This window comes from Lactuca saligna, chromosome 7 (assembly GCF_052625555.1).
Source record: "Lactuca saligna cultivar CGN05327 chromosome 7, ASM5262555v1, whole genome shotgun sequence".
Taxonomy (NCBI): domain Eukaryota; kingdom Viridiplantae; phylum Streptophyta; class Magnoliopsida; order Asterales; family Asteraceae; genus Lactuca; species Lactuca saligna.
Genome location: NC_136423.1, coordinates 89675792 through 89688950, shown reverse-complemented (window position 1 = coordinate 89688950; position 13159 = coordinate 89675792).

Sequence of the window (13159 nt, the reverse complement as noted above, 5' to 3'; positions counted from 1 at the left end):
CAATGGTGGCTATGGGTACTTCTAGGTCGAAAGGGAGGTGATGGAAGCCGAGGGTGTGCAAACCCTAGCCATCACATCCGTTAAATAAGGCTTAAGGCCCAAAAACATAGGGTTCTACGACCTGGACATCGTGACATCATGGCTAACATAATGACACATCATGAGGACCCAAATAAAGTCACGTTTCATATAGTTTTGACTACATCAAGGTACGTCCTTTTCCACATCGTGGTCACCACAAAATTCATTATTTAAGACTTGAATTGCCAAAAACGAAAGATTTATTTGCTTGGAACTTGGTGTTACAATTATCACACACTTTAACTAGATTTATTCCTCAAAATCCTTAGCTACGAATAGATCTAGGTAGTGTTGATGCATCTCCTTCTTGCTGTCACTTCACCTTGACCAAGGGTAGCATCTTATTGTATAAGGCCTTCATCTTCCTATCTAAAATTCCCACCAATCTCTCAACATCATTTAGGCATTCATTGACCTGAATTTCATCCAATAGGACCACACGATGTATCATTAACCAAACACTTTAGGAGCTGCGACACATAGAAAGTGCTATGAATCTTGCTAAGCTCCTCATGCAACTCCAATCGTTAGGCTATCTTTCCCACCATGGACACTACTCGAAAAGGACCTATGAATTGGGGGCCTAACTTCCTCCCCTTCCTAGAGCATATAACACACTTCCAGGGTGATACTTTCAGTAAAACCATATCCCGACCTGAATCTCCAAATTAGATTGTCGCCTATCCACATAACTCTTCTGCTAGCTTGGTGTTGTCTGCAATCTCTGTCTGATCTATTGTATAAGCTTTGTGGTTTGGAGTACTACCTTAGATCTCCTCATGATCCGCTACTCGACCTCACCCTAACATATCGGGGTACGACACTTCCTTCCATAGAGAAGCTTGAATAGAGGTGCACTAACTCTAGAATGGTAACTGTTATTGTACAAAAACTATACCAAAGGAAGGTAGGTATCCCATCTCCCACCAAAATCAATGATACTAGCCCTCAACATATCCTAAAAAGTTTGAATAATTCACTTACTCTATCTATCTATTTGTGGATGATAGGTTGTCTTGAAGTGTAGTTTGGTACGCAAATCCTCAAGGAACCTCTTCCAGAACCTGGAAGTAAATCGTACATCTCGATCTGAAGCAATAGAGGTAGGTACACCATGACAGGAAACCACCACTTGAAGATAGATATCGGCCAATTTCTCAGTAGAGGAACTCTCTCGAATAGCAAACAAATATGCACTCTTGGTCAATCGGTCAACAATCACCCAAATCGCATCAAATCCTCTAGGAGTCTAAGGTAATTTCATGATGAAGTCCATGGTAATATGTGTTTAAAATGGTGTCCAAGGTCATTAACTATTGGTAAGATTTCTAATAATAACAGGGTCCTTTTAGGTTGCCCTTAAAAGACAAACTAAGTAGAATAAATAAAGGAGAAATCGGTTTATTAATTATTATGGTTAATAATTAATTAGAAACTAATTGGAAAACAATTTGGGAATTAACTAACAATTTAATTAATTAAAGGGTTGATATTCATTAATCCTTAGTTGGTTAATCAGGAACATTCCAAAACTCTTATAGAATTAGGGTTCGACGAAAATCACTCCATCTCACATGGGAAAAGGAGTGAATTTTGTTCTAGGCCTCCTATCCCACATGGGAAAGAGTAATAAACTTAGGAAGAAATACAATGCTATAATTAGGGCCTTAGGAATTTCATTCTTTCTTGCACATTGGCTTGAATTTTCGTTAATCCTTCTTCACCCCCCCCCCCCCCCCAATAGGGACAATTTCTAAGCCTTTTAGGGTTTGTGAAACTAACCCTTATCTTATTTATTTTTAGTCCACTCTCTGGTGTCATTGGGTATGATAACATCAGAGGGATTCTGGTTTTGGTCCTCTCATCCAAGTAACTTCGTGGATGACAAGATCTCAAGTATGGAGATCAAGGGCTACATAAGAGGTATGTTTTTCTTCCTAATGATTTTATGTTTCATAGGGTAGCTGTAATTAGTATGAAGTCATAGATCCTTAGGTTTCATATACACTTAGGTATATCAACTATTTATTTTTATGCTACCTAGTTTAAGTGTATTTTATGCATAGAAAACCCAACATTGGTTTATAATTACATGCACCCTTAATCTAAATTTTATGTAAATGCTTATCTGAATTGAAAATAAAAAGAAAAATTCGAAACTAGGAAACCCTTTTTCGAAGTCATGATGTGATAGCATTGTGTCACGATGTGACCGACTCGGATTAGGGTTTTCCCTTTTTAAAACTTAAAGACCTTTTAATATGGATACTTACAAAATTTAAAATGTGTTAAATCTGGAAAACAATAAATATTATTTAAATATGATTATTTGAATTTTAATATTTATTTATTATTTAAATAGTTAATATTATTTATAATAGAGATTTATAAATTTGAATATTAACCCTCATCATTTATTAACTAATATATTGCGTCCTCACAATTAATTAGAAATAATAATATACAAATTTGAAGAGTTTTAAATTTACATCACACACACACACACACACATATATATATATATATATATATATATATATATATATATATATATATATATTAGAATTGTTTCTATTATATGTATAAGAAGGTTACAACATGTGTCATCACATGTTTAAATATTAACATTAGCAGTCTTACCATGACTAGGCTCAATCATTATGATGTAGGGGTTTAAGGAGGTCTCTTATTTAATAGAATGGAGTTACCAAAAGGGTTTGATAGTGATAGTGGTCAATCTAAAACTATTCTAAATTTAAGTATAAAATAAAATCATGTTTTATTAATAGAATGTGAATCATATATTATCCATGAAAATTGCACATATCTTTATATTATGTTGATGAAGCTCGTGTGGTTAACCAACACATCAATCTAGAGTATACTTGAGAATGATATGGAACTCGCGAATATCAAGCGTACTTGAGCAAGGGACCATGTAATTTTTCATGGTTATTTCATAATATATTTAAATTGAAAATAATATTATCCATAAAAGTTGAACATTCTCTTTATAACTTGTTAATGGAGTTGTAAGTCCCAGGTTTTTGGTAAGTTCTTATTCTGATATGTCACCGGCTTAGCTACGTCTTTCTGAGGGTGGCAATGAATAGTCTGTGGATCACAACAAAGAAAAGGAGACTATCATTCGCCTCTGGGAGGTGATTCCGGAATGAGGCTCTGACGATCAAGTTAGTGAAGGTCTGTAAGAGAAAGAGTGTGAGAGGGGATTAAAAGTGTGAAGGAAGTGTTGATGGGTTAGAGATCCCAACCCCTTCTCTTGGGGAAGAAAGGTGCCTTTTATACCTATGGATAGGGGGAACAGATCCCCGACAGTAGTTTCTGCTTTTTCAGGTTCCGCCAGAGCTAGGTGAACTCTAATTAGTGAATCGTGTTCCACAAGTGGTTTCCTGCCAATGATGTGGGTTCTCCAGGTGTGATATTCTAGGGACCACACATGTCACCCTGTGAGTGGGTTGGTACTATTTTTTCTCGAATTTGGCCTTGATGCTTGGGCGCTAAGGAATAAGCATGGGGACGCAAGGGCAGAAGAGATTGCAAGGACCCTGATAGGTTTTCAGAATTCTAACACTCCTATGGTGTACATGCAACCCTAAATACCTTGGATCTATGTTTTCTCTATTATACATGCAAATATGAACTTTCCAAGGTATTACCCTAACTAGCATACAATCTTTGATACTTGGGTAATAAAACAAGTTAGTAGACTTACCTTTTGATGAAGCTTGAAGTCTTGAACTTTAAGAGCTTAGCCCCAATAGTGTGGAAGCCTCAAGTGGAATCACAAATCACCAAAACACCTTGGAAAACCTTGAGAGAATATCATGCACACTAGAAATCGGTCCACTCTTGGATTTCCCACACTAGTGCCATTTCATGTGCCAAAGACCTCTTTATATAGTATGGAGGATTAGGGTTACTTTATATAAACCCTAATACCCATGACCTTTCATTTCCATAGGATCCATGGGTTAAAAGCTCCATGGACTATCCATGAAACCTTATCCCAACCTAAATGAACTTTTCCCATTCCATATATATATATATATATATATATATATATATATATATATATATATATATATATATATATATATATATATATATATATATAAGAATCCATATTTAATTAGTTCCTTTTTTATCACTTAATTAGTTCTAAATTAATTCTTGATCAATACTAATTAAATAATATGATTTCATATTAATATATTAGAAATTATAATATATTAATACAAATCATCAACATACTATTCTCAAAAGATTATCCATATAAATTGTTCCAGTGAAGTGCAACCCAAATGCACCATGCCGAGTCGGGTCAAGTACACACTAATTATAGTTATGGGCTTAGAAATTAATCCAATAGTCTCCCACTTGGATAAGTCTAAAACTATTATTGTGTATGACTCCAAAACCTAACTGGAAATCGTAGCTCTTAAAGACGTTGTCAAACTCTTACCTTGTCAATGAACTCTGACATTTGTCAATGACTTGTCCATCAGATAAGGGATCATTTATTCCTCCATTCTAGATATCATATGGACTGAGACATGGATTATTAATCATTCTCTCTGTCCATTTTTTGTTTCCTAATTTTTGATTTATGACGACTGACTAATTGAATAAATCAAATTAGTCCTGGCTTGGCCAAGCACTCACATGTGTCATCACTCAGAACTTGCTCAGAACTTACGAGCACTCATGAGTGTTGTAGCAACTCTTGATATGTCCAACATCTTAGAAATCTACAAGCCAACTCATGACAGTCTTGATTCATATCTACTTCCAACATATGACCGACTGTTGATAGTTTGAATAACTTAGTCATTCGGGAAGAATGACCTAGTTTATTCTGGAATTCAAAACATGCAAAATGAAACACAAGAATAATTGAATCCAATATGGTATCAAAACCTACGAATATAAACATAACACTTTATATTTATCACCATACTGATTACTCATTATTCATTGTTTCGATTTTATCAACTTTATACTTGAATTAAAAACACTAGTTGTCCCATGCTCCAAGCATACACACTATCTTTTTCTAAACAACAGCTTTGCCATACACCAAGTATGAACTCTATGTTTGTCTATGATCCTTACTTTGTGAAATAGACAAATTGAACATAATTTCAATGATTCTAATTTCACACTCCCAAATCCTTATCGTAAATGTAAGAATTCCAAATTCCTATCATTTACCAAGATCTGTTTAGATTTTAAACTTATATGCACTACCCTCTTGTAATGCCCAAAGTCACAAACACTTGTCAACAGTCATTATAGAGTATTCCAATGGAGATCAACTCCATGGAAACGAAGTCTCATATTTAAAGTACATTTCTTTGAACATGCTTCTTGCATTAAGTTTTCTAATCTTACACAACTTGCTTCCACCCATGGAAACAACTCCATATTCCCATTTCGACTATCACTTCTCAACAAGAGTTGCCTCTTTTTAGAATATGTCAATATGTTCTTCCAAAGTTAACACTATACTTCCAACTGTCTCTGAGCAACCAATCTTTGGTCAACCTTAGATTGTCCTCGACAATTGCTTAATCATTTTAGTCATATCCAATTCTAGACCTTTTCCCTTCTTAATGCCCCATGCATTTGGAAAATTTAAAAAGGATAAATATTATAGCACATGCAATCGATCCTGTACCCAAGCAAATGGGACACGATTCATGATGTATTACATAAAGACACGATTCTGCACCAGTCTTTTGCTACAATATTTTTATTTGCCATGTTTTCGAAATTTGACTATGAAGAGGGATGTCGTAATCATAATCGAATTTTGAGAAAACAATATATAGAATTTCCTTAAGTTGAACCAATCCAACATGAAATTCATATATATATATATATATATATATATATATATATATATATATATATATATCCCTAACTAAAGATGATTAAATTCTCAACCTAAGCTTTTAGAATTGAAATGAAGTATAATCTTATCTCCCTTAATTATAGCAAAATAACTTTTTCAACCCCTGCAACTAAACGAATTGAAACTTTTGTTTTCTATATTAACATTTCTAACTTGCAATACATATCATAATTATTATGCTCCCACTAACATGATGATTATTAGCAAAGCACTTATGCTCCCACTAGCTTTGACATGTATCCAGAAAACAACTTGACTTCTAGATATCAATACTTTATTACCAAAGTTTAGATTTCTGATACGAGATTGCTTCCATAAGACTTTATCAAAATCATACACCTTATATTAGATAGCTCACATGTGTGTCTAAACAATTTCAGACCTATGAAAAGGGATGTTGTAATCATAGTCTCAATTGTTTAGACCATGCTATCTACTTAAAATCGACTTAGTGAAAGTGTTTCATCACCATCATTTTCATGAATCGAAGAGAAACCTTATGAAACTTAGATTTTATGGTGTATATGTGCTTATCCACGTGAATTTGTCAAAACCATAACCACAAGACTAGGTTAGTGACAAATCCTAACTCATATGGATTGAACTTGTGAAATCTTAACTTCTTGCCACTTGGCAGCACAAGGCCTACCATTGCTTCCAAGTAGTTATGCAAACAAATGAGAACATGTAGAACTCAAATGCATAGCCAATTTTAACTAGAATGAGCACAAAAATAAGAATATGTCAACATGATAGGTTATAAACCTCTAGTCGTGTGTTAGTGATAAAATACAGGTTTTCTTCTTGATTAGTTCTTGAAACTATTTGAGGATCTTTTAGACTCCCACTGTCCTCTTGACATATAAGACGCTCTTGCAAAATATTTAACAGATAGTGTGGATTCTAATCAAGACAAATACTTCACACAGTTTGTGACATCCCCAAAATCACGGCCAGAAAAGACCGATTTTGTTTATGCTTTATGAAAATCAGAGTACTTCATTTTATAAAAAGGTTGCGGAATTTGTTCCCAGAAAAACATGGTAAATACGTTATTAAAACATTTTCGAGGAAACGTATTTATTTCATTTTTAAATGTTTGAGATGTCATCGTTAATACCGAAACATAAGCATAAACAGAACTTACAATGATTTACACTAGTGATCTATATCTCTTTAAATCTCTCAGTGTAAAGTCACTTCATTTCGTCACCTGTAATATACATAAACTGAGTGGGTTAGGTTGGGAAACCTGGTGAGTACATAGGGTTTTCAACCCACAATAATATAGTTATTATGTTTAAACAATCAAACAATCAACCCAATTACCCATCCCCATTATCTTCTTTTAGTCTTCCCTAAAGATATTATCTCAAGGGTCATCTCCTATATCATATTTACTTCTCATCTCCTTACATCGTATTTCCTTATATGATTGTTCCTACGAACTTTACCTAAGGATCATCGCCTACATTGCATAGACAATACTATTCCGGGGATTACTCCCTCTATATGTGTCTAGCAAGATTTAGGGTATCATCGCATGATTACACAGCCAAAACATCACCTGGACTTGTAAATCATGATAAGGGCTAGTCTATCATCTCATGAATACGTAGCCACAACATCGCCTGGACTCGTAATTCATAATATGGGTTAGACTATCATCGCATGAATACGTAGCCACAACATCGCCTGGACTCGTAATTCATAATATGGGTTAGACTATCATCTTATGAATACGTAGCCACAACATCACCTGGACTCGTAATTCATAATAAGGGTTAGACTATCATTGCATGAATACGTAGCCACAACATCGCCTGGACTCGTAATTCATCACCTACGGGTTACTAATAGTCTGCGGTCGCCATCTATACTCTGGTAGATGACTACATCTCCAAATTGTCGGACAAGGTTTTAGTATCCTACATCACCGATTCATAATCACCTATCTATCATCACCTTCCTATCATCACCTATCTCTCATTATTTTATTTCATCACTCACCAACTATTTCATCTACCCATGTTTTATCCCAACATATTTGTAGATATAAAATAAATATACAGTTTAAATCATTTAAAACATGTATAAATCATTCATCCAGCATAGACAACAAGTGTTCAGACAATATGTACACATAACACCTAATTTATATTAAAATACTTCATATCTATGTGTAAGATGAAAGGGACCATGCACTCACCTGATTAGGTGGTGACTCAGCACTCGGACAGCGCTTCGATACTCTTAAAATGATATTCCTTCGATAAAACCTAGTATCGATATCACTAGGGTTTAGTTTAATGATAACCGCGATAAATTAATTAGTCTGACTATTATTAAGCGTTAATAATGCTCAATATAACTCATAATAATAGCCCAAATAATTATTTTAAGGACCTAATAACATTCCTATAATTATTTGAAAGCTATATTAAAAATTGCGTAAGCGTAGCATACTTACAGCGAATTTTATCGAAAACCGGGACTTAATTGGAGCAGCGTTTCGAAACCGAAAAACTCCTTTTTCTCGGGACTCCGGGAGCCTCGGGGCTTCCTTAGGGTGCTAGGGGTTCACCTAGACCTTAGGGAGGGTTTGGAACCTTAGAGAGAGAAAGATTTTAGAGAGAGAGTGAGAAATGGTGTGAAAAATCCGGAGCTTCTCGCATGTATTTATAGGGCCGAAGGCTGCCTCTACGCGGGGCGTACCGAGGGTACGCTGGGCGTACTGCTCGGATAAGGGTGCCAGCTCGCACCAGCTGGCTCGCATCACCGGAGACGCGAGGCGTAGCGACTTCCGACGCGAGGCGTACTCGGACGCGGGGCGTTCGCTTCGTACGCGCGGCGTAAGGTGAGGTGTCGCGTCCTTCATCCGGAGCGAGACCGTGGGCCACAAGCGACGGCTCTGATCGCGCCACGTCACCCCTTTTCGCATCAGACTTCGCATTTTCGAGTTCAAACTTCAAAAATTCGTAACTTTCACATACGAGCTCCGTTTTTGATGTTCTTTATATCCACGCGAAGGTGGGAACGTACTCTACAACTTTTGTTTAGACTTCGTCGGCTAATTTTGGCTCGATTTTAAATTTTATATTATTAATGGGCCGGGACACGATTGATCTGTTAAATCCTCATAACTTCTTCATCCGACATCCGTTTTTGCCCATCTTTTTCTCGTTACGCTACTCTCAACGAGATCTTCGATTCTCGTTCAGGTCGTGTTGGCTAAAACCCGCTCGATCTAATATTCGAATTTCGGGTTGTACACTGCTAGTTCGAAACTTCGAAAAATCATAACTTCTTCATACGAAGTCAAATTTGGGCGTTCTTTTTATCGATGTTCTTAGTTTAACATATTCTACGACTTTCATTTAGATCGCTAAGGCTAAATCTCGCTCTATCATAAATTCACTATTTACACTTTTCGGTATCGTACCGGTTCCGTTGCGAAACTTCAACGGGTCATAACTTCTTCGTTATAACTCGGATTTCGGCGTTCTTTATATGCACGGAAACCTCGTGACATATACTACAACTTGGTTAAGATTATTTATTCTAAATAATCTTTTGTCGAAAAGTCCTTTTTGAGTCCTATTGTCTCTAATTTGACTAGCCCGGATCTACGGGCGTTACAATTATCTCCCCCTTAGGATGATTACGTCCCGGAATCATCAACGAAAAAGGGCTCACATGATGACTCCATTTGTTATCTATTCATCCTAAGTCATAACTTCGATGTTTCTTCGAACGTGTATCTAACCCTTAGATTTCTTGGCTACAGGCGGTGCTCGATCTTGCATACGCTCTCTATCTCACGTTAGACTCCAAATTATGAACTTCAAGTCACAATCTCGATCCTCACTGGATACGAACTTAAGATAAGTTCTTTTATTAATACAAGGGACCGATGTGTCATATTCTAATGACCTCTCATCGTATGTTGCAACACTTAGACTTAGATCTCTTAGTGTTAAATTCTAAAACAGTCTATGCCTTCCTTCCTGTTCTAATGTGATATAATCACACTTTTAACATTAGGCATTTCTAGCTACCAACTTCTTTAACATCGAGCGCGATACTTCTATTGACCGCTTTTGATTTTCATTGTTTGGTTTAAGTCGGATGCTTCATCAAACTTGGTTCTCTGAACCACGTAACCTACTTATCGTAGTCGGACTCAATTTGATATGACCGCTAGGGTTGGAATATCAACAATCGTCTTAGTCATTACCGAAACAATGGTAACAACACACTTGAATAAATCGAAATCAATTACTAGTTTCTTGGTAACCTTGTGACTTTCCCTGATCCAAGCGTGAGTCCTGTGCTTCCGGTAGTATAGGCCTCTACTACCATTCACACCTACTCATACTCGTCCCAAGTATTGTCCCGCAGTTTCTCCAAGTCACCATACAAGAAAACCATACAACAAATTAACACATCAGATAACAAAACAAAGGTTTTATATTATTTCTTGAAACTGTTACATAGGTGTTCAAGTTCACCCTAGACTATGCTTCTAACGGGCTACATCGTGAGGTACTATCTACACGATCATTCCATAACTCGATCCTCGGATGTCAAGCCTTCACTCTTGAACCCTTGCATTGTCATTTGCTTCGTCAAGGATCATTTGAAATGCTCTCGCCTTTGGCTTTGGTGGCACATTTGGCTTTGTATCCCCTTCTCTCTTTGGGCAGTCTTGTTTGAAGTGTCCTTCTTCTCCACACTTAAAGCAGACTTCTCTCTTGTTTGTGCATTCGCTGGCGTAATGACCAGTCTTCCCGCATTTAAAGCATGTCGTATAATTAGAGCATTTCCCAATGTGCTTCTTTCTACACTTGTCACACCATTGCGTTCCTTCTTCAAACTTCGAGAATTTTCTCTTCTCGCTGGACCTTGAAGATCCTTCAAACTTTCTCTTCTCGCCAACCTCTATCTTGCTGGAGGCTCTTCCCTTGATCATATCTTCGACCGACTTGGCAGCCCAGATAGCTGCCTCCAGAGTAGGTGCCTGACGCACTGGCACCGCATACTCCCATGGAAGTCCCTTTGCGTACTTGTCGATTTTCGTCAGCTCATCCGGAACAAGTCGCAAGGCAAACTCCATCTTTTCCGTGAAGTTGTTCGTGTATTCATCGATTGACATGCTTCCCTTCTTCAGGGTTAAAAACTGGTTCTCTAGCTCAAGCAGGTTTTGAGCTGAGCAGTATTTTCATTTGAATTGCACCAGAAATTCTGCCCATGTCAGTTGCAGGGGCTCATTAGGGCTCCGAGTCTTCCCCAAGGTATTCCACCAGCGTACAACGCCTCCTCGAAACTGACGTACTGCAAATATGGTCTGTAGCTTCCCTCTGCAACCGCATGTCATGAAGGCTAACTCCATCTCCGAGATCCAATCCATGACCCCAATCGGATCCTCCTTTCCAGTGAAAGTCGATGGCTTGCAAGTCAGAAAATCCTTGTACTTGCATCCATTCCTCTCGACCTCGTCATCTTGATTGTTCCTTCTAATCACTGGCGGATCAGCTTGACCAACGGTCCTGCTGTCATTCCCTTCCTCAGACTGTCCGTCATTCAGCTCGGGCTGCTCAATAGGCATCGTAAGTTCCTCTCGAGCTTGTTGAAGTAAACGCCTTGTTTCCTCCATTTGACGATCCAACATTACCTGGATCATCGCTTGCACTCCGGCCATCGTTATTGGCTCAGCAGCGGCTACCATAACTGGTATCTGCTCGATCACTGGGGGTCGGTTTCTATTCCTATTTGCATTCGCGTTCCCGCTGCGGGTTCTTTCCATCTTGATCTATACACCGAATAAGGTGAATCTAGATCTTTACTTAGGATCGACGGTTAAATCATCCTTATCACTCCGAAACGTTTATATGCTAGTTCTAATATCGTAGTTGTACGTTTAGAATTCTAAACACATAAGGTTTCCAGATCCGGTCGGCAATAGACCATAAATCCGATCAAACTATAGCATAACTAATCATTTAGCACATAAAAGCAATTTAGGCATCATTCCTAAAATAAGCTAGTGCTCACACCTCACAATCATCGCTTAGCATACTAAGTTTAAGTCTAGAAATAAATCCATATTCCTAGTTCGCTTAAACTAATGCGCTGATACCAACTGTGACATCCCCAAAATCACGGCCAGAAAAGACCGATTTTGTTTATGCTTTATGAAAATCAGAGTACTTCATTTTATAAAAAGGTTGCGGAATTTGTTCCCAGAAAAACATGGTAAATACGTTATTAAAACATTTTCGAGGAAACGTATTTATTTCATTTTTAAACGTTTGGGATGTCATCGTTAATACCGAAACATAAGCATAAACAGAACTTACAATGATTTACACTAGTGATCTATATCTCTTTAAATCTCTCAGTGTAAAGTCACTTCATTTCGTCACCTGTAATATACATAAACTGAGTGGGTCAGGTTGGGAAACCTGGTGAGTACATAGGGTTTTCAACCCACAATAATATAGTTATTATGTTTAAACAATCAAACAATCAACCCAATTACCCATCCCCATTATCTTCTTTTAGTCTTCCCTAAAGATATTATCTCAAGGGTCATCTCCTATATCATATTTACTTCTCATCTCCTTACATCGTATTTCCTTATATGATTGTTCCTACGAACTTTACCTAAGGATCATCGCCTACATTGCATAGACAATACTATTCCGGGGATTACTCCCTCTATATGTGTCTAGCAAGATTTAGGGTATCATCGCATGATTACACAGCCAAAACATCACCTGGACTTGTAAATCATGATAAGGGTTAGTCTATCATCTCATGAATACGTAGCCACAACATCACCTGGACTCGTAATTCATAATATGGGTTAGACTATCATCGCATGAATACGTAGCCACAACATCGCCTGGACTCGTAATTCATAATATGGGTTAGACTATCATCTTATGAATACGTAGCCACAACATCGCCTGGACTCGTAATTCATAATAAGGGTTAGACTATCATCGCATGAATACGTAGCCACAACATCGCCTGGACTCGTAATTCATCACCTACGGGTTACTAATAGTCTGCGGTCGCCATCTATACTCTGGTAGATGACTACATCTCCAAATTTTCGGACAAGGTTTTAGTATCCTA